The 23,440-nt window shown below is 40.3% G+C and overlaps 1 protein-coding gene across 3 annotated transcripts in view; it reads left to right on the forward strand.

Moving 5' to 3' along the window:
* The first annotated feature begins 9,920 nt into the window (after positions 1–9,920).
* Positions 9,921–23,440, forward strand: part of TBC1D5 (TBC1 domain family member 5) — a 530,340-nt gene continuing 516,820 nt past the window's right edge. For all 3 annotated transcript variants that reach the window (XM_024747581.1, XM_024747573.1, XM_024747583.1), the window contains exon 1: positions 9,921–10,098. The gene's annotated coding sequence lies outside the window, so the exon portion shown is untranslated. The remainder of the gene's footprint in view (positions 10,099–23,440) is intronic.

Below are 23,440 nucleotides of genomic sequence, written 5' to 3' on the forward strand. Positions count from 1 at the left end.
GATGATTGCTGTATTCCAGCAAGTTTGGGGTAGTTTGTTATACAACATTAATAGCAGGGGTACTACCTGAATCAAGTGCCCAAGGGCCAGTGAAGCCAATTGTCCCACAGAAAAAAGAACCACTTCTCCAAAACCAGTAGTGCTCCCACAGAAAATGTTGCTCTAATACATTAATATATGTCTACTGGTCTGATGTTGCATTTTTCTCCTGCTCTCAATGTTGGTTTCTCTGGCTAAGCAGTTTGCAATTCTTATTTGAAGAGTGTAGCCTCTGAGAAAGATCTACTCACCCCGCAGGCAGTCTTCCTCATGTCCTTTCTGTCTTTATCCTATTTATAGCTCTGCTCTTGAGGTTAACTAAGAATCCCAAGATTAAACGTGTCTTTGTTCACTTACCCCTCTTTCTGCTGTGTTGTTTCTGGGAGCTGTTTCCAAATGCATGAAGAGATGGATGCTACTGAGATTAGGTGCGGGGGAAGAGACAGGGAATGATAGAACTTTAGTTCTCACCGGCTCAGTTGGTATTTATGGTCAGCAAAGTACCTGCATGCTGAGGTTAAATGCCGGCAGTGAGGGGGGTGCCGATTTTTTTTTCCTGGTTTTTGACATCATCTGTCATATTCTGTTTCACAGGTAAGAGCTTATGGAAAGCAGTTTAAGAATATGTTTTCACAGTATGGAGGTTCCTCAAAAAACTAAAAATAGAGTTGCCATATGATCCAGCAATCCCATTCCTGGACATATATCTGGAGAAAACTCTGATTCAAAAAGATACATTCACCCCAATGTTCATTGCAGCACTATTTACAATAGCCAAGACACAGAAACGACCTAAATGTCCATTAACAGATGAATGGATAAAGATGTGGTACATATATATAATAGAATATTACTCAGCCATCAAAAAGGATGAAATAATGCCATTTGCAGCAACATGGATGGACCTAGAGATGATCATACTAAGTGAAGTAAGTCAGAGAAAGACAAATATCATATGATATCACTTATGTGTGGAATCTAAAATATGACACAAATGAGGTTATCTACGAAAAGAACAGACTCACAGACATAGAGAAGAGACTTGTGGTTGACAAGGGGGAGGGGGGTGGGGGAGGGAAGGATTGAGAGTTTGGGGTTATCAGATGCAAACTATTATATATAGGATGGATCAACAAGGTCCTACTGTAGAGCACAGGGAACTCTACTCAATATCCTGTGATAAACCACAGTGGAAAAGAGTATGAAAAGGAATATATATGTGTATAACTGAATCACTTTGCTGTACAGCAGAAATTAACACAACATTGTGATCAACTATACTTCAATAAAATACATTTAAAAAAAAGAATATTTTTCAGTCCACCACCATCATCATCTTCAATAAAACAGCTGAAATTTTGCCTGGACTTTAGCCAGTATTCCTCTCATTTTGCCTACAGTGCCATTGCTATTCTTTCTCCTTTTCTGTATCTTTATGAGCCTTTTTTGTTTGTTTGTTTGTTTTTGCGGTATGGGGGCCTCTCACTGTTGTGGCCTCTCCCGTTGCGGAGCACAGGCTCCGGACGCGCAGGCTCAGCGGCCATGGCTCACGGGCGCAGCCGCTCCGCGGCATGTGGGATCCTCCTGGACGGGGGCATGAACCCGTGTCCCCTGCATTGGCAGGCAGATTCTCAACCACTGCGCCACCAGGGAAGCCCCTATGAGCCTTTTAACAGGAAAGTATAAGCCAGCCTATCAGACATCTCTGGACAGTCCCTTTATGAACCCCAGTTGTAGACATGCTTTTAAAGGCTTTTGCCCTAGGAGTATACTTTCAATATTTTAACGTAAGATATAGAAGTTAAATGAGAGAATAGTCTGATATACGGGATTTAGCTCTAGTCCAGCTTTTCAGGAATGCATCTGTTCATGTCTTAAGGCATACATAAATAAATTGATAATTGGATATCAGTAGTTGGCTATATATGTGACACTTTTTCTGACACTACAAAATTTGGAAGGAATAGCGTTATGTTCTTTTAAGTATTTTTGATAGAATAGTATTTCAACTTCTGGTGTTTCAATGTGAATTTTAAATTTAATGTCAAGTTAATTGATTAAATACAGTATAACATCTAATGTCCTTCAAATACACCAAGTTAAATGGCAAGCTGCATGTTATTCTGTAATAATCCATTTTAACAAGTAAACAATAGTTGAAAACAGGTGATCTTTGAAAGATCTGTGAGTTAAAAAGTAAATAGAAGCATAATAGTTCAATTTGCCAGGTTCATGAGGCTGAGTCATTTATGAGGAAATAGATCCCAATGAAGAACCATCAGTTAAAGATAACTACTGAAATTTGAAACAAAAACACAGGAATAACATATTGGCACTATCCATAATATATCTAAGAAGTGTTTCTTTTTATGTGGAATACAACATTGCAGCATTTCTGCATGAAAATTATTCAGTCACCTACTAAACATTCAGTTGTATTATGCTGTACATTACTTGAGGCTCCATCCATAAGACAAAATTCTCAAAGTAATTTTCCTAACTGAATCTATAACTCTTTCATCACCCTGATCCCTGAATATGCATGATTTCCCATTACTGTTTATAGGTAGGACTTCTGTCTTTGCAGTATATGGGCACACAAAGCTATGTTATATTTGCCATGGGAACTATAATTTTTAAGGCCCCTGTGCTTGTAACATCTTTACCTTTATTATATTACCGTAATGTAGATTTTGGGTTTTATAGAGGATCGCGTATCGAGGGAGCACAGTGTTGCACCAGTGAATGGACTGAGTTGTTAGTTACATGATGATGTGGCTTGTTCTTTTAAAGCAACAGTCAGGGAGCTCATGAGAGCGTCACAGGCAATTGACCCGATTCTAAGATTGGCTACCTTGTGTTTACCTTCATTCAAGATGCCCCAGGTTTTAGTCTTTCCTTGTATTAGAATGATTTGCCATGTCCTCTCCCAGGAGTTGGCATTGCCTCCCACTAGGATAAGCACGTTCATATACTGGATTCAGCCATATGACTTGCTTTAGCCAACAGAACATGGGCAGGAGTGCTGGTGTGCCAGTTTTGAGCTAAAGCCTTAAGAGTTACTGAATATTTCTACTTGTTCCTCTTGTACTTTTGCCACCTGCATGAGCAGAACACGAACAGCCCCTGTGTAGCTGCTGTCTCAGAATGAAGACGACGTGTGGAACAGACCTGAACTCAAGCTCAAAGCCTGGAGTCCAGCCTGGTCAGGTTTGGCCAAGTCTAGCCCAAGTGAGAGCATGTGAACCGCGACCAACCTGCAATTCCGTGGCCAGAAAAAGAAATGCTTCTGTAAGTCACTGAGATATTGGAGTCGTTTGTTACGCAACATTGTTGCAACAATGGCTAATTAATACCTCTCCCATTGTTGATGGTTCTCATGCATTTGTCTTCCTGTGTGTGTGCTTAGTGCTTTTGGCTGGCTGTCCAGATGGATGGAATCAACTGGAGCACGCCAAGGACCACATGAGACATTTTTGCTGGGAACTCCCAAGGTAGCAGAGATGTCGCATACCTTTGATGTTCATATTTCAGTCATCATTTTATAGGACTTCTAGGTGGGCATTCAGCATAAAAAGACTGATGATTCAGGGTTCAACTATTTTCTATTGATGAGTTGTGAGACATCCATTCAGATTGTAAGGACTTTGGTGAAATACTCTCTTCCTTTTACAACATGCATCTGGAGCATTTACATATTTGAGCAAGTATCTGGGCATTCTCATGAATTAACATGTGAACCTAATGAAGCTTCTTCATTTGAGTGGACCAAGTACTCGTATCTTGTTTATACCAAGGCCCTGCTTGCAGTGAACAGACTCTAGGAGAGCCCCCAGTTATCCCTGCCTCCTGGTATACGTGCCCTGTGTAATACCCTCCCCTTAAGTGTGGAAGGGACTCATCACTTTTAAAAAAACATTTATTTATTTATTTACCTATTTGGCTGCGCTGGGTCTTAGTTGCGGCACGCGGGATCTTCGATGTCGTGTGTAGGAGCTTCATTGCGGCATGCGGGCTCTTTTAGTTGCGGCATGCGGGATCTAGTTCCCTGACCGGGGGTAGAACCCGGGCCTCCGGCATTGCGAGCATGGAGTCTTAGCCACTGGACCACCAGGGAAGTCCCGGGACTTGTGACTTGTTTTTAACAAACAATATATTGTAAAGGTGATGGGAATGCCACTTCCATGACTATGTTACATAGGTTTGTGACCTCTGTCTTGCTAAGAAACCCTCTCTTGCTGATTTTGATGAAGCAAGCTACTATGTGATGAGCTGCCCTTTGGAGAGGTCCACTTGGCGAGAAACTAAGGCCCTTGGTCCTACAGCTGGCATGGAACTGAATTCTGCCAGTAACCATGTAAGCCTAGAAACAGATCTTTCCCCAGTCAAGCCTTGAGGTGAGACCACAGCCTCAGCCAACATCTTGACTGCAAATGTGTGAGAGATCCCAAAGCAGAGAACCTAGATAAACCACTCACAGACTCTGGACCTGCAGAAACTGTGAGATTATAAATGTATGTTTTTCTAAGCAACTATATTTGTGGTAATTTGTTACACTGCAGTAAGATGAGTAGAACACTGTTCAACCAGTTAGCAAGGTGATGATTTCCGTAATATGATACATATTTACTTTTAGCATAGCAAACATTTATTGGATACCTGTCAGATGCTAAGCACTTAAAACACTGCCAATGCCGAGATGAATAAGACATATCACTTGCCATTGAGGAACTCACCGTCTAGGCAACGTTGGACATCCAAGCATCTGGTCAACACAGAGGGGACAAACATTATAACAGGAATATGAAATAAATGGCATAAGCCATGTTACTTATTTTTGCTTTTCTTGGCACATTTTAAGCCTGAGCCAGGAAAAAAATGAAAGGGTCTCATATGGAACACAGACATCATAAAATCATGTTGAGAGGTGTTTACCATGGAACCATCTGTACGTACCTGACCAAGAGTAAGTAATCCAATGGAAATCATTGCTATCACCTAGAACAAAAGCTTCAAAGAAATGGCTTTACATGATTGTGATCATGGCTCCAACACCTTTCCGCAAAACGACTGAAAATTAACACTGATTGTCTACCTCCTATAAGTTCTTTTTCCTTATAGGATAATGTTTTTAGACATGGTGCTTTCAAAGTAACAAAGTGAAGATGTTACTTTTAGGGCTGTGCCATTTAGGCATATTAGTGGATACATCGTAGACGTTGGGTCAGTACAACAAAAATACCTTTGATTTTTGATGTCCGAAGTCCAGAATTTGCTATTTTGTGCATGCAAACAATGAATCCCAATCATTATGGCTTTATCTAGAATAATTTGCTCTTCCTACAGACTGCAGATGTATTTTTCTGATCGAGACTCCAAGATTTAAAATAATTAATAAACATAATATCTATTTTTTAAATTGAATGGTTACCATGTGCTAAATATCTTGCTTAATAGTGGGTTATCTCAATTAATGCTCACAACAACCTGATAAATTAGAGACTGTCATTATCCTTATCCCACAGATGGAACTGAAGCCACAGAGGTTGAGTAGTTTACTAAAACTAAACTTGGTTGAGATTACACCGTTACCAAGTAAGGGGAACTGGGTTTGGACTTGAGCTATTCTACTCTGGTCCTATGCACTTAACCTCCATTCTATACTGCTTCCCAATGCCTCTGAATGCTCCGAGATTTTTAAGGGCAACTTTGAGCATAGGTGCTCTGGTGATAATAAAAAGCTTAATGGTGCAAACGTGGGTTTTGCAGTCTCAAAGTAGCTGATGTTCTTCATAGATCCATAAATGTTGACGTCATTTCCTCCAAGGGTGAGTGACGTATTTGTGTTTTAAAAATGTATCTAGACAGTCTTTCCTGAGATTCTTCACACAACAACTTAGTTAACAGAATATAATACCTTACATATTGTAGTGGGTAGGGTATCAGGTATGCAGCTTTCAGAAAGAGATTTTAAACGTTCAGTGGCTTCAATAAGGTAGAACTTTCTTTCCCTCTAATTTAAAGCTGTAGTGGGGCAGTAAAGGCTGGGGAGACAGCTCTCCGTGAAGCAAGCCAGGGACGCAGTTTCCTTCCATCTTACTGCTGTGCACCTTGAAGGCTGGGTCACCTGCTTCAGACCACGTCTTGAAGGCTGGGTCACACCACGTCCGTGTGCACGTGGCATGCATGCAGAGGAGGCAGTATAGGGCCAGCACTTTTCTTTTAGGCAAGGAACGTGGGAAATGTACCCATTGTCCCCGCTTGCACTCCATGAGGAAAACAAAGTCACGTGGCCAAACCCAGCCACAAGGCAGCATGGGAAATGTAGTCTCTAGACAGGTGGCCACGAGGCTGGCTAAGCCTCAATTCCAGTGACAGAAGAGGAAAATAAATTTGGCAGGGAAGAGGTGCTAGCCCTCTATGACATATCGATATGCAGACACTACAAACAAATCAATTTCTGGTTTTGGCATTGTTTTGGGGGGCGGGTAGGCTCTCTGCAGAGTAATATACATGATTTAGATGTGAGTTAAAATGACTTTAAACCTAATATCACTGAAGTCTAATAACACTGACCAATTGGTTTTGTGCCTGCTAATAATACTGACGCTTTGACAACAGGGTTAGTAAATGGATAGTTGCTTTACATTAGGTGAGAACATTTTGAAATTATGTGTAAGAAGGTTGTATTGAGCAACTAATGGAAGGAACGCAGTGAACATGAATTGTTCTGTCTGCCAAGCATCCCTTTTCCCATCTGACAAATAGCCAGGAGCCTTCTTTAGGAAGGGTCCCTGTCTCACTCCCTGTGGCTGTCAGTGGGGTAGGGGGACACCTCATAAGTGCCTTCTGAGGAAAGCTGCCTTAAGTAGTTCTCTCTGAGTACAACTACTCAGGCTCTGTATTACCGCGGTGTAAATTCCATCGGATGACCGCAGCCCTAGGGCCCTAGTAACATGACGTCTTCCTGTGTCTCCTCAGCTAAGGGGTAGTACAGTTCCCCCTGCTGCTGCTAATCTCTGGGTAACCTCCCCATGGCTTGTTTCGTTCTCAGTTCTTTCCTCACCCGTGTAACTCATTCCCTGTATTAGATTCTCTGCGTGTAAATAACTGAAATGGTTTCTAGTGTCCTGATAAGACGTAACTGATGAAACGGCCTACTCCATTGGGTTGTTACAGTTCTAGCTACATACAAAGACTAACCAGTTACCTTTTAATCCCAATTTTCAATTCTCTCTGAAAGAGAAGCTGATTGGCCTTGTTGGTTTCAGGTTCTTGATGGGGGTTGGAGGTGGGGAAAAGGGAGAGGTGATTGAGGGTTGGTGGGAGATAGCTCTTATTATGATCTACAAAAACAGCCGTGACAGTATCTGCTACAGGAACACAGGCTGGGGAGGGGGAGACCCAAATGGCCCATGTCATCCTACAATACTTTTAGTAATTTTTATTATTAGCCTAACAGCCTTTATTACAATGTTAATTATCTTTGTAGTCAAAATAACTCTTAATCTTTCTTATTTTCTTAATAGTGAAAGGCTTTAATTGTTGTTATCTCTACCTGGGGTTAGCTGCATTTTAATGGATGGGTCTGAGTGATGAAAAGGTTTTGAAAATGTAAAACAGAGAAGAATGAGAGAAGTTGGATTTCTTGATATGACTCATAATTGTGATCTGTAGCTCTAGCCTGAGGGTGGGCCAGGTAAAATCTTAGAATGGGGGTGGGTTTGAGTTCAGGTCCTCAGGGAGGCAGACACCAAGATGGGATTGGATATACAGAAGTTTAACTGAGAGAATAGCAGTGAAGGATAAAAGGAAGGAAGCAGGAACTTGGGAGAGAGACTTCAGACCACGATGCAGGTCTGACACCTGTAAAAGCTAAGAGGGAAGGAAGGAAGGAAGATTAACTAAGAAAGTCCCAAGACTGCAGGCAGTTCTAAGAAAGTTTTGACCAGGCCTGTGGGGAATCCTTGAGCCAAAGCTGCCCATTAGAGGAATCCTGTGTTAGTAGCCCTGCTGTGCTCTGTCAGCTGGGGAGCAGCCCAGCAGGGAGTGTGGCCTCAGCATAAACACAATGGTGGACCCAAGGGGCAGAAAGAGTCTTACCAAAGTCTTACGTGTAAGGACTGTTCTTTTCTGTCACAAACTTGGTGTGCGGATTTCTTAATAGTCTTCGCTTTCCATGAGTACGGGCTCTGGTAAATTTCAGTGTTGTCACTGCAAAGACTTTTTTTAAGGCCTAGGCCTGGAATTGGCACAGATTTGTGTGTGTGTGCGTGTGCCATATTCTATCGTTTAAAGCTGTGACAGGTCCAGCCCAGATTCAAGGGAAGAGATTACACAAGAGCATGACTTCTGTGGAGGCATGGTTCATCGTGGGCCACCAAAATAATGGCGTCCCACAGATTCTGAACCTTGGACTAGATATTTAGAGTGGAATGCTACTAGCATACCTGAGGTGGTAGCTGAAATTATTGGGTGGAATCAATCCGTGGGTGTATCCATTGGTAAGTGCAGAAAAGAGCCCACCAACAATGCAAACACATGAAAGCTGGGTTGTGATTTTCCTTTTTCTCAGAAGCCCTTGTTAACACTGTTTCTTGATCAACATTTATCCCAACATTTTCCTGGGTTTCTGTTGCTAGTTCTATTTCTTGAACATCTTCATCTCAATATTCACTAGTTTAACAGTAATGATGACTGGTCTAGCCAGAGCTACCAGTTAGTACGTTTTTACATTTTAATTAGTTTTTCCCGATTAAATCTGGCACGAGGCACTCACTTAACCTGTCCTGCTTCTGCAACGAAAAGGGCCCGCAGAAAGTGAGGGAATCCTCCCGTGCAGGGGAGGGTTTGTTTGTGAACAAAGGTCTCCCATGCAGGGACCTTCCTCTGAAACTAGCTAACCTTTGGAAATTTGACCTTTCTCGGCCTTCGTTTCCTTTTTGTGGACTCAACAGTATCAATTTCCGTTGGGCTCTTTGTGAAGACAGGTTAACAAAAGACCATAAATCTTTTTAACTAGGCGAAGCATTTACCACTCTAATTAGCATTACCATTCATTCAAAGGCTTTCATATTGGCGAAACAAGCGAAAGCGGCACCGCGCTGTTTAAATCATGATTAAGCAGAGGTAGAGGCCAAGGCACAGCATTTAGGCAGATCTGCATTCGGATAGTCAGTCAGTCATCCGACCTTTGCCGAGATACCATAATGCTAAAGACATACTGCCCTAGGTTATGAGGTAACATAAAATACAAGCCTAGTACTGTGGTTTGTAAAAAATAACTGTTATGTATTATTTCTCCACGAATTATACTTAAGTAGGTATGCACAAAATGCTAGTGACTCCCACAAACTAGAGTGGGGTACGTTTCACAGCGGAAGTGACATATTGGTTGGGTCTTGAAGCAGGAATAGGAGTCCACTCAGCTGCAACAAGGAAATGTAAATTCTTAGGCAGGAGGGCCAGCCCCTCAGAAGGTCTCACCCTGGGAAGGTAGTGGTGGTGAGTGTGAGGGTCTAAGTCCCGGGCAGAGTCCCAGCCTCCAGCTGCGCGCTGGCGGAGAGCGGGTGTGGAAGGGAGAGAGGGAAAGGGGAAGGAATGGAAAGGGGGGGAAAGGAAAAAAAAAAAAAAAAAGGCCATCCTGCGCATGCGCTCTAGCGGCAGCGGAGGAGGGCTTGGCCCGCGGCTCCCTCTACGCCTCGCGCCTCGCGGGGCCCCACAGGCCCGGCCCCGAGAGCAAGCGCGTCGCGCCCGCGCAGTCTCCGGGCCCCGGCGGGCGCCTGCGCACCAGCGTCCTGGGCGCGCGAGCCGCGGGGTTATTAGAGGTGGAGCGCGGGGAGGGCGCGAGGCAGGAGGCGGTCGCCGTTACGGCGCGGGCGTGGTCACGTGGCCGCTGGTCACCGCTGCCGCCACCCCCTCCCGGCCTGTTCTCTCTCTGGTCGGGTCCGGCCCGGCCGGCACCACGAGCGCCCAGCAGAGACTGAGGGAGAGAGAAAGAGGAGGGTAGGAGGAGGAGGATTCAGGGAGTAGGAGCTGGGGAACCCTCCTGCGCCACAGGTAAAACCAAATAATGATGATAATCGTAAAGCAGCCCGGGCCCCCTGAGCGCCTCCGCCTTCCTCCAGTGCAGTCCCCACATGCAGACGCTCCCGCCCCGGTCTCCCCTCAGCCTCTCAGGACGAGTCCCGCCTCCCCTTGCTCCGCCGCCGCCTCCCTGGCAGGCCTGTGGTGCCGCCGCCGCCGCGGACGGGGACTCGCAGCGCTCTCCGCGTGTGCGCATCCCGGGCGGGCGGGGGCTGGGTGGCGGGAGAGTAGGCTCTTTCGCTCCGGGGCGGCGGGGCCGGGGGGCTGTTCCCCAGCCTCCCTGCCCTTTGGGGTCCCGGCCGCAGGGCCCCCTGCAGCGAGAAGGCAGAGCCTGGTGGCCGGACCCGGGCTCCACTTCCTACTTGGTAGATTTCCCTGTTCCTTTCAGCCCCGGGCAGCAAGCTTCCTTTGCGGGCCGGAAGCCAAAGGACCCGGAATCCCCAAATGTTTTAAAGTGCAGCCTTGAGAAGAGAAAAAAGCCTTTCATTTTTCAGGATGGAAACGTGACCTTGTTTGAGTACGACTTGAGTTTTTTCACCTGTAGGAACATGCAAGTTGAGGCCTTTCAGGATATGAGAAAACTTTGCAGAGGATGAACGTTGATTTTTTTTTTTTTTAAGGGCTAAAAACCTCCAAAACAATTTCCTGATTCTACAAGTGACCTAGAGTTTGTTCAGTAGCTATTAAGTAGTTTTACTTCCAGGATATGATTTATGTTTAAAATTCACATCTTTTAGATTTTTTTCTGAATAATTATCCGGAAAGAGTTTCGCTTGTCACCATCGAATTCTGACTCCCCAAATTTTAGAATGCAGGTTGCACACCTTTGGGCCGGATTGCGCTGAAATTTCTAGACCCAGTCATTCTTTTGTATTCTTTGTACCACAAAATATAGCCCCAATATATGATTATGTAGTCCCTATATATTATGAGCGTGCGCTGTTACACTGTTGGAAGTAAACCTTTGAGCACCTTTGATATCAGTGATAAATTCATTTATGTGTTGGTTAATACTCTTAAGGAGCTTTTCTGATTCTACGTCTTGGTAGTTTTCACATCTTATCTCTAAATTCAGTTGTAAACGAGCATTTTTAATTTTTACAGCTATGCAGTAGAGTCCTGTAGAGCAGTTCTTAAACTTCAGTGTGCCTAGGAGTCCCTTGGGGCTCCTGTTTAAATATGCAAATTCTGATTCAGTAGATCTGTGATGCAGCTTGGTATTCTTATAAGCTCCTACCTGCGGCTGGAGGAGGAACCGTTCTTGAGTAGCAAGGATGTAGATTACTTGTTTGCCAAGAAATGAGGTGTATCAATGAACAAGTGCGTTTTAATAATTCACGTTTGGTGTAGAGGTGGCTTGAGATAAGAGACACATGGCAGGATGAACTGAGAGAGCTTGCCTAAGGGAAATCCCTTATGCAGAGTAAGCCAAGTCCAGGTCCCAGGGGAGGTGATAGCGGAACTGGGAGAACTCCCTCAACTAGGAAGAGTGCGGGTATCACGTGTGCACGCTGTGTGGTGCCTACGTCACTTGGCCTGCGAATATTCCATGGAAGCTTGGTGTACTTCTAATTGAAGGACTTGCTCAGCAGTGGGTAGTTGGATTTTTATCAACATAAAGGCTATGCATCATACTCTTGAAAGTTTCTTTTATTGGTGAACGTATTGAGTGTGTTGCTCTTTCTGTCACCCGTTCAACTGCAGCCTCAGTTGAGTAGTGCATTCCGGAGCCTTGGAAGCAAACTTGTAAACAATATAGGGTCTCCACCTGTCGATTTTTTTCCTGAATTTTAAAAAATGTAAATTGAAAAGTTTACGTTTAAAAAAAGTAAGTTGAAAAGTGTCACACGTAACTTCATATATTCATACTTTATATACATAAAAGTGGTTGTGCTTAAGTTTTGAAAAAGTTCATGGCAGTAGAACATCAACTATTTTTAGCACCGTAAATTTTATAGTCTTCATTCAAGTTCTTCACCATTGTTTTTCATGTTAAATAATATTATGACAGTACTTTTTTTCTTCCAGTTTGAGGTATAATTGATGTATAGCACTCTATGTAAGTAAGGTGTGGAGCATAATGATTTGGCTTACATCATGAAATGATTACTATGATAAGTTTAGTGAACATCCATTATCTCATATAGATATTAAAGAAATAGAAAAAAATTTTTTCCTTGTGATGAGAACTCTTAGGATTTAACAACTTTTTAACAACTCTTAACTTTCATATGCAACGTAAAACAGTGTTAATTATGTTTATCATGTTGTACGTTATATCCCTTGTACTTATTTATCTCATAACTGGAAGTTTGTACCTTTCGTCTGCCTTCATCCAACTCCCCCTCCCTCCACCCCTGGCTCTGTTAACCGCAAATTTGATCTCTTTTTCTTTTTATATTTATTTATGTATTTATTTATTTATATATTTATTTAACATCTTTATTGGAGTATAATTGCTTTACAATGGTGTGTTAGTTTCTGCTGTATAACAAAGTGAATCAGCTATATGTATACATAATCCCCATATCTCTTCCCTCTTGTGTCTCCCTCCCTCCCACCCTCCCTATCCCACCCCTCTAGGTGGTCTCAGAGCACCGAGCTGATCTCCCTGTGCTATGCAGCTGCTTCCCACCAGCTAGCTATTTTACATTTGGTAGTGTGTATATGTCCATGCCACTCTCTCACTTCATCCCAGCTTACCCTTCCCCCTCCCCATGTCCTCTACATCTGCATCTTTATTCCTGTCCTGACCCTAGGTTCTTCAGAACCATTGGTTTTTTTTTTGATTCCATATATGTGTGTTAGCATATGGTATTTGTTTTTCTCTTTCTGACTTACTTCACTCTGTATGATAGTCTCTAGGTCCTGATCTCTTTTTCTATGAGTTAGTTTTTGAAGTATAATTGACACACAACACTGTTATTTCCTATTACACAACATCTAGTTAAAATTTATCATCCTACAAAGCTATTACATAGTTACTGACTATAGTCCACACACTGTACATGTTATACCTGTGATTCATTTATTTTGCAACTGGAAATTTGTACCTTTTAATCCCCCTCACGCATTTCATTCCTCCTCCCACCTCTCTCGCAGCCAGCTATTTGTTCTCTGTATATATAACTGTTTTGACTTTGTTATGTTTGTTCATTTGTTTTTTAGGTTTCACATGTAAGTGAAATCATACGGTATTTGTCTTTCTCTCTCTGACTCATTTCACTTAGCATAATACCTTATAGGTCCATCCATGTTGTTGCAAATGGAAAGATTTCATTCTTTTTTATGGCTGAGTAATATTGCATTTTGTGTGTGTGTGTGTGTGTGTGTGTGTGTGTGTATGTAATACACACACACACACACCCCACATCTTCTTTATCCATTCATCTATTGATGGGCACTTGGGTTGCTTCCATATCTTGGCTATTGTAATTAATGTTGCAATAAATGTAGAGGTGCATCTAGTTTTTCTAATTAGTGTTTTTGTTTTCTTCATATAAATACCCAGGAGTGGCATTGCTGGAACTTTGGTAATTTTATTTTTAATTTTTTGAGAACTCTCAATACTGTTTTCCATAGTGGCTGCACCGATTCACATTCCCACCAATAGTGCACAAGGGTTCCCCTTTTTTCCACATCCTCACCAACACTTGTTATTTGTTGTCTTGTTGATAATAGCTATTCTGACAGGTGTGAGGTGATATCTCAATGTGGTTTTGATTTGCATTTCCCTGATGATTAGTAATGTTGAGCGTCTTTTCATTTGCCTGTTGGCTATATATTCTTTGGAAAAATGTCTGTTGAGATCCTCTGCACATTTTTCAATCAGGTTGTTTGTTTTTTAATGTTGAATTGTATGGGTTCTTTTTATATTTTTGATATTAACCCTTTATCAGATACATGATTTGGAAATAGCTTCTCCCATTCAGTAGGCAGCCTTTTCATTTTATTAATCATTTCTGTTGCTGTGCAAAAGTTTTTAAGTTTGATGTAGTCCCATTTGTTAATTTTTACTTTTGTTTTCTTTGCCTGAGGAGACATATCCAAAAAAATATTACTAAGACTGATATCAAAGAGCTTACGACTTAGGTGTTCTTTAAGAAGTTTTATGGTTTCAGGTCTTACGTTTAAGTCATTAATCCATTTTGAATGTATTTTTCTGCATGGTGTGAGAGAGTAGTCCAGCTTGATTCTTTTGCATGTAGCTGTTCAGTTTCCCCAACATCATTTATTGAAGAGGCTGTCTTTTCCCCATTGTATATTCTTGCCTCCTTTGTTGTAGATTAATTGCTCATGTAAGTATGGGTTCATTTCTGGGCTCTTTATTTTGTTCCATTAATGTTTGTGTCTGTTTTTGTGACAGTACCGTCCTGTTTTGATTAATGTAGCTTAGTAATATAGTTTGAAATCAGGGAGCGTGATACCTCCAGCTCTGTTCTTCTTTCTCAAGATTATTTTGGCTATTTGGGTTTTTTTAATGTTTCCATCCAAATATTAGAATTATTCTACTTCTGTGAAAAATGCCCCTGGTATTTTGATAGGGATTGCATTGAATCTGCAGGTTGCCCTGGGTAGCATGGCCATTTTAACAATATTACTTCCTCCAGTCCATGAATACAATATATCTATCTGTGTTGTCTTTGATTTCTTTCATCAGTATCTGATAGTTTTCTGAGTCTAGATCTCTTACTTCCTTAGGTTTATTCCTAGATATTTTATTCTTTTTGATGTGATTATAAATGTGCTTAATTTATTATTTAATTTTTCTTTCTGATAGTTTGTTAATATATAGAAATGCAGTAGATTTGTGTATATTAATTTTGTATTCTGCGACTTTACCAAATCCTTGATGAGTTCTAGTAGTTCTTTGGCGGCATCTTTAGGATTTTCTATGGATAGTGTCATGTCATCTGCAGACAGTGACAGTTTTACTTTTTCCTTTCTAATTTGGATTCCTTTTATTTTGTTTTTCTTGTCTGATTGTTGTGGCTAGGACTCCCAATACTATGTTGAATAAAAGTTCCAGTACTGTGTTGAATGAAAGTGTTGAGAGTGGGCATCCTTGTCTTGTTCCTGATCTTAGAGGAAATGCTTTCTTCACTGTTGAGTGTGATGTTGGCTGTGGGCTTGTCACATATGGCCTTTATTATGTTGACGTATGTTCCCTCTCTACCCACTTTTCTGAGAGCTTTTATCATAAATGGATGCTGAATTTTGTCACAAGCCTTTTCTGGACCTATTGAGATGCTTGTATGAGTTTTGTACTTCAGTTTGTTAATGTGGCATATCACATTAATGGATTTGCAGATATTGAACCATCTTTGCATTCCTGGAAGAAATTCCTCTTGATCACGGTGTATGGTCCTTTTAATGTATTGTTGGATTTGATTTGCTAATATTTTGTTGAGGATTTTTGCATGTATGTTCATCAGTGATATTGGTCTGTAATTTTCTTTTTTTGTGTATCTTTGACTGACTTTGGCATCAGAGTGATGCTGGCTTCATAGAATGGGTTTGGAAGTGTTCCTTCCTCTGCAATTTTTTGGAATAGTTTGAGAAGGATAGGTGTTAACTCTTCTCTGAGTTTTTGGAAGAATTAATCTGTGAAGCCATCTGGTCCTTGGACTTTTGTTTGTTGGAAGTTTTTAAAATTACCGATTCAACTTCATTACTGCTAATTGGTCTGTTCATATTTTCTGTTTCTTCTTGGTTCAGTCTTAGGAGATTGTACCTTTCTAAGAATTTGTCCATTTCTTCTAGGTTGTCCATTTATTGGTATACAGTTGTACATAGGAATCTCTTATGATCCTTTTTATTTCTGTGGTGTCATTTGTAACTGCTTTTTTATTTCTGGTTTCCATTTGCATGGAGTACCTTTTTTCATCCCCCTTTTAGTCTGTGTGTGTCTTTACATCTGAAGTGAGTCTCTTTTTAGGTAACATATATATGGGTCTTATTTTGTATCCATTCAGCCACTCTTCGTCTTTTGATTGGAGCATTTAGTCCATTTACATTTAAAGTAATTATTGATAGGTGTGTACTTACTGCCGTTTTGTAATTGTTTTCTGGTTATTTTCATAATTTATTCCTTTTTTCTCCTTTCGATTTGGTGACTATCTTTAGTGTTATTTTTGTATTCCTTTCTCTTTTTTGCATGTGTATTTAGTATAGATTTTTGGTTTGTGATTAACATGAGGTATATGTGTGTGTATATATATATATATATATATATATATACACATGTTCATCATATATATCTATATCTGTATATCCGTATAGTTATGATTGTTTTAAGTTGATGATCTTTTAGGTTCAAATGTGTTTTAACAACTGTGCATTTTTAACCCCTTCCCCCAGTTTACCGTTTTTGACATCATATTTTACATCTGTTTATTTTGTGTATCCCTTAACTATTTGTTGTGGATGTTTTTACAAGTTTTGTCCTTTTACTTTTCTACTAGCTTTATAAGTGGTTGATTGACTACTGTATATTTGCCTTTACCAATGAGTGTTCCTTTTGTAATTTTCATATTTCTAGTTGTGGCCCTTTATTTTTCGCTTAGACAAGTCCTTTTAACATTTCTTGTAAAGCCAGTTTAGTGAGGTTGAGCTCCTTTAGCTTTTGCTTGCCTGTAAAACTTTTGATCTCTCCATCAAATCTGAATGAAAGCTTTGGCAGGAAGAGTGTTGATGGTAGATTTTTTCCTTTCATCATTTTAACTGTTTATATTGTGCCACTTCTTCCCAGCCTGCAATATTTCTGCTGAAAAGTCAGCTTATAGCCTTATCAAATTTTTCTCATATGTAACTTGTTGCTTTTTCCTTGCTGCTTTTAATATTCTCTCTTGATTTTTAATTTTTGCCATTTTAGATACAGTGTGTCTTGGTTTGATCCTCTTTGGGTTCATGCTGCTTAGGATTCTCTGTGCTTCCTGGACCTGGATGTCTGTTTCCTTTCCTAGGTTAGAGAAGTTTTTGGCTATTATGTTTTCAAATATGTTATTTGCCCCTTTCTCTCTTCTCCACCTGTTGAGTGTGATGTTGGCTGTGGGCTTGTCATATATGGCCTTTATTATGTTGACGTATGTTCCCTCTCTACCCACTTTTCTGAGAGCTTTTATCATAAATGGATGCTGAATTTGAGGGGGATATTTGAGGGGGATTGACTGGGTTACTGACTTTTTATTTGGCTAGTAACGACAATAAGAAACTAAACATTGGTCATCATTATCGTATTTAATTCTGAGAAGGTAAGAATGACAGCCTTAGAATGAAGAATGGTATTTTAAGTTGAATAAATTGTGTTTCATAAAAATATATATGTCATCTGTCCCCCACCGCTTTCTGTCTCAGACTACTGAAAACTTTGTCCCACATCAGCCCAGTCTGAGGAATGGTGCTTGTACACCTGGTCTAAAACATTTCTCTTAACGTGGACAGATCATTAAAATGGCAGTGCTATAGAGTTTGTGTACTAGAACTTGAGAACTGAAAGGTTGTGAATGGGGGCAGTTGTGGGCGGGGAAGGAGATGGGGGAGGGCCAGGGGCTAATTCCAGTGGCATTACTTTTCTATTAACTGGGATAATAGTAAGTTTGAGAAGGAGGTCAATATAACAGCAAATCTGTGTTGTAAATGTTTTCTCCATGCTTGTTCTTTACTGTGATGTCTCATAATGCCATGCTGGCCAGTTACTTAGCCTCACAGTGCCTCACTTTTCTCATCTTTAAAATGAGGATAGTAATAGAAACTACCTCACAAAGTTGTTTTGAGGATTAAATGATTATATGTGTATGTATACGTGTGTATATACACATAAACACATGTAATATATGTATTATACCTATGCTGTTCTTATTATGTTATATGTAAATGTTACATACACGTGTGTGTGTGTGTGTGTGCGCGCGTATATATATCTATATCTATCTATCTATCTATCCATATATATGACGTACATGTAGATAAACAGTTGTCCCTTGGTATTGGCAGGGGATTTGTTCCAGGACCCCTGTGGATACCAAAATCTGTGGATGCTCAAGTCCCTTATAGAAGATGGCATAATATTTGCATATAGTATACACACATCCTTAAGCATACTTTAGATCATCTCTAGATTACTTATAATACCTAATGCAATGTAAGTACTATGTAAATGGTTGCCGGAGCCTGGCAAATTCAAGTTTTGTTTTTGTGGACTTTTTGGAATTTTTTTTTTTCGCCTGAATATCTTTGATTCATGATTGATTGAATTTGCAGATGTGAAACCAGAGTATATGGAGGGCTGACTGTATATATACATACAATACTTAGATAGTATCTGGTACATAGCTAATGCTACCATCTAAGTGTTAGATATTATGTTCTGCTATGGATAATCTGCAGTGGTTGGTCATATCCACATATTCAAGACTGACTATATTTGAATGAACTTAATGGAAATCGTACATTTATTTGGTATAAGGCTGTAGGGCCAAGAAAACAGAAAATTTGTGCTGTTTTGGATGAAAATACAAGATTGGTATAGTAATGATTTTATCCCTTTGGAGATTTAAATATGAATAAATATGGTTTGGCAGCTCAGATCTTTCAAAACAAAGAAGTAAGGCTGTAGAAACAATAAAAGATGTCTTTGGTGGTGGTATAAAAGGATTAGTTTAAAATTTTCAAGTGTAGTGTTATGAAGCTCAGAACAAGATAACCTTTTTCTGGAGGCTTCTCTGATCATAACTTTTACCTTCCTCAACTGACTTGTTTCTCCTTGAAATAATTCATCTTTCTTTGCATCCTCCAAACTTGGTCTGTAGTCCCTTATCTGAAACCCATGGTGGCATATGTGTCTCAGAAGTAAAAAGGTTTCGGAATTTAGAAAATTAATATGGTGCATATGCTGTATATCATGAAACCTCCTGTGGGTAGGAGCAGTCACCCCATAATCAGACACATTAATGTTCCCAGCGAAATTACACATCTTCACACTAAAAAGAATAAAAAAGACTATAAAAAACCTTACATTAGTTAGGCCATGTTTCTCTGACAGCTTAGAAAGTAATTTTTAGGTTTTAGAGCTTTTTGGATTTTTGGAGTTGGAGATAAGGGATTGAGGTCTGTGTGTCTGTGTATGTGTGTCTGTGTGTGTATATATATTTTTTAGTATTTATATTCATCATAGTGCCTGTCTCCTTGAGTAGACAGAGAACTGGAATATAGGATCTGTGTGTTAGCATTTGGTATCTTTAGCATCTATAGGGCCTGGCATGCAGTAGGTGCTCATTAAATGTCCATTAGTTTGGATGAAAAACATCTAAAGATAATATCATTCAGTCATTGTTCTGTGCTGCATGTTGTATCTGTGGCTGACTCAATGAAAATATTTAATAATTTCAGATTTATTATTTTTTTAACTCAATTGCCCAGGAAAGTCGGTTATTGGACAACTTGTTTTGAAACAAAAGAGATTTGAAATAGTCATTACAGAGGATTGCAAATTTTCATAAATTTGTATTGACAAGAATGCTTATCTTGACCTTTTTATGGGTCATGAAGTCTATATTTAGAAGAATGATTTACTTTTTAAAATTGATTGGATTTAGTTATATATGATAATTACGATAAACTAGTTGTGGTATATCTGTCTAAAGAAAATGCTGGCATGGGTGAATATCTTAGGTCAAATAATCACAGTATGATAATCTAGATAGCCATTAGAAAAAAGGTGGTTTTTTTTCCTGTTACAAAAAGTAATGCTTATTGTGGAAATTTTATAAAAATGAATTATCAAAAATAATCACGTGGACTGTTGGATAGTTCTTAAAGTTCTCTTCAAGGGTTATCGTGCTTGGAGAGGCTGAAAATAAAGTCAGGTTTGTAGTACAAGTACTAGTTTAGAAAGCTAAGTAACAAATGTTGGTTAGCGGGAATGTTTTATGTTTTAGTGTTACTAAAAGTTTTGTCCCTAAGTAAGATAAAAAGGTTGAACCTAAAGTAATGAGGTCTCCACTTCCAAATAGTGGGGTCTTCAGAATAATTAGATCAGTGAGAAGTAAGCTCCCACTTCTGATATGACCACCTTGGGGGAGATGCACCGCCTTCTGATGGAGTTGGGATGAAGACTGAGCCCAACTCACAGGCTCTGGCTGCAGAGGCAAGCATTTTGTTTGCTGATAACCAGTGGGGATCAGAATCAACCCCTTGAGAGTTTCCCAGAATGCTACCTTTGGAGTTGTTGCAGGAATCCAAGAGGAGTTACTAACACTGTATCTCTTGCCATCTTGGGGTGAGATAGTGGATTGATTGCCCTGGATCCCTTGTAGGATTTGGGGGTGAAGGTGGATTTTATAGGAGATGGGCAGATGGTACCACTATGTTGGTTTTTGTCTGCTGCATTCATTAAACTAGACTTCTTTTTCTTCATGAAGTCCAAGAATCTTGGGGTAAGAATGCTTATTTTGATAGGTCAGTGTGTACGGTGTGGGGAGGATTGGGATAAATTGCCTCCCTTCTCCAATCTGCATTTCTCTTGACTAATTTAGAGTTAATTTTAATTTATTTATCCTGTGTTGTGTGTATGTAAATTGTAGCTATACACAGCTAAACATGTGTATATGTAAATAATACCTAATTTTTAAAAAATTAATTATTTTATTATTTTGGCTGTGTTGTGTCTTCATTGTTGCACGGGCTTTCTCTAGTTGTGGCGAGTGGGGGCTACTCCTTGTTGTGGTGTGTGGGCTTCTCATTGCAGTGGCGTCTCTTGTGGAGCATGGGCTCTAGGTGCATGGGCTTCAGTAGTTGTGGCATGCGGGCTCAGTAGTTGTGGCTTGTGGGCTCTAGAGCACAGGCTCAGTAGTTGTGGCACACGGGCTTAGTTGCTCCACGGCATGTGGGGTCTTCCTGGACTAGGGCTCGAACCCGTGTCCCCTGCATTGGCAGGTGGATTCTTAACCACTGCACCACCAGGGAAGCCCTGTCTTTTTTAACTAAAAGTGATTCTTCCTATTTTGCTGCTTGCATTTATTTTTCATTTAATATTTTATGTTACTTCTGTTACTACTTTTCCGCATACTTTTTGGTCACTCCATACTATTTCATTGTATGAATGGGCTGTAAGTAGTCCTCCATCCTTGGACACCTAGATTTCTCTCAATCTTTCTGATGAGAAGTGATACACTAAATATTATTGTATTGATAGCTCATGTCCCTTTGTGCCTGTGCATTATTGTTAATTTAGGATAAACTGTGGTGAGTGGAATTAGCAGGTCAAAAGATAATTTAACAGTTTTGTTACATTTGGCTAAATTGCCCACAAGGAAGGTTGTACCACTTTACCCTTTACTACAAAACTGTTTGAGAGGCCCTGTACCTATTGTTATTGGGTATTATCTTATCTTTCTTTATTTTAATAGCTTTATTTGGGTATATGTGACTTTATCACATTTTTTTGTTTTCTTACAGTTTTAAACATTTTATGTAGTTAGATCTTGCTCTTCTTTTATTTATCTTGTAGAGCTTTTCCTACCTTATGGTTATATAGCTATTATTTTATATTTTCAACCGTTTTCGTAGTTTAAATTTAAAACTTTGGGTTTGCAGTTATTCCAGAACATGTTGAGTGGCATAGTGTGAAGTGGTACAAAAAATTCTAAGCTTTTAAAAAATTAAATTAAATTAATTAATTTATTTTGGTTGTGCTGGGTCTTAGTTGCAGCAGTCATGCTCCTTAGTTGTGGCTTGCCTGCTTCTTAGTTGTGGCCGGCGGACTCCTTAGTTGCAGCCAGTAGGCTCCTTAGTTGTGGCTTGCATGCTCTTTAGTTGTGTCTTGACTGCTTCTTAGTTGGGGCCAGTGAGCTACTTAGTTGCAGCTGGTGGCTCCTTAGTTGCAGTTGCAGTCTCCTTAGTTGCAGCATGTGTGCTCCTTAGTTGCGGCATGTGAGGTCCTTAGTTGTGGCTTGCCGGCTTCTCAATTGTGGTGTGCAAACTCTTAGTTGAGGCATGCATGTGGGATCTAGTTCCCTGACCAGGGATCAAACCCAGGCCCCCTGCATTGGGAGCTCAGAGTCTCACCCACTGTGCCACCAGGGAAGTCCCTAAAAAATTCTAAGGTTTTTGATCAGCTAGTTTTCTCAGTACTCCTTAATGAATGACCTATTCTTTCTCCATAGATATCAGAAGATTTGTCATTTGGTCTTCTAGTCAGTCACACAGTATTTTATTTTTTATTGTTGTGAATAGGATTTTCCTGCGTGTGTGTGTGTGTGTGTGTGTGCGTATGTGTATTTTTGCCACCAGTCAATTTCTGGTAAATAGAAAAGCTGTTGATGTTTTGTGTGTATTTATTTTGTAACCAGTCACTTTCTGACTCTATCATCACAGCTTTTCAGTTGATTCTCTTACCTTTTCCAGGTAGATAAGCATACCACCTGAAGCTAGCCATTTTTGTAGAGAGATCAAATTGTGCATCTTGTTGGCTTCTTGGAGTATCAAGCATCATGAGTTTCTTTTTCTGGTCAGGTGGTGTAATGTTCTACTCCTCATGGTGAGTTTTCTTTTCAAGCTATGGTCCTTCTATGGTCCACTTAAAGTTCTCTAACCCAAAGCCTGTGATTTTCAAAATTGAGTGTAGTGGAGGCCTTTGGGAAGTGATCAGTAGACCAGGAGGCAGCGAAGGTGGGGTGGAATGGGAGAGACAGGGATGGGGAAGTGCCTGATATGCCAGCTCTTCCTTCTCTGGCCCCCTTTCTGATTATCTTTCTGGACTTCTTCGATTTTGCCCTTTTTAATGATTTTCTGGCTTCTTATTTAATTCTCCAGATATACCTTGTTTTCTCCCTACCTTCCTTCCTTCCTTCCTTTCCTTCCTTCCTTTCCTTCCTTTATCTTTCTTTCTTTCTTCCTTCCTTCCTTTCTTCCTTCCTTCCTTCCTTCCTTCCTTCCTTTCTTTCTTCCTTTCTTTCTTTCTTTCTCTCTCCCTTCCCCTCCCCTCCCCTCCCCTCCCTCCTTTTTACTCTGATCCGGAATACAGATGCAGTAGTCTGGGAAGTAGTCCTGAGCAGTCCCTCTGATTTCCTTCCTTATTGTCCCTAAAACTACTGCAAAATACGCTGACCAGTGGCCACCAAGCATCCTGTCATGCAAAGGGTGTGGCAAGACATTGATTAAACTTAGGTTTCCTCATAAAATAAAACCACTGTTTTGGAAGCATTAACAAAATGAGAGAGACATACTTTATAAAGACAGATTGCGAGAGGATTTGTAGAGTTGTAGCTGGGTGGTTGAGGACTCCAGAGGATACAGTGAGAGATTAGTGTTACAA

Source organism: Neophocaena asiaeorientalis, unplaced genomic scaffold (genome assembly GCF_003031525.2).
Source record: "Neophocaena asiaeorientalis asiaeorientalis breed wild unplaced genomic scaffold, Neophocaena_asiaeorientalis_V1.1 scaffold33, whole genome shotgun sequence".
In the NCBI taxonomy this organism is placed as follows: Eukaryota; Metazoa; Chordata; class Mammalia; order Artiodactyla; family Phocoenidae; genus Neophocaena; species Neophocaena asiaeorientalis.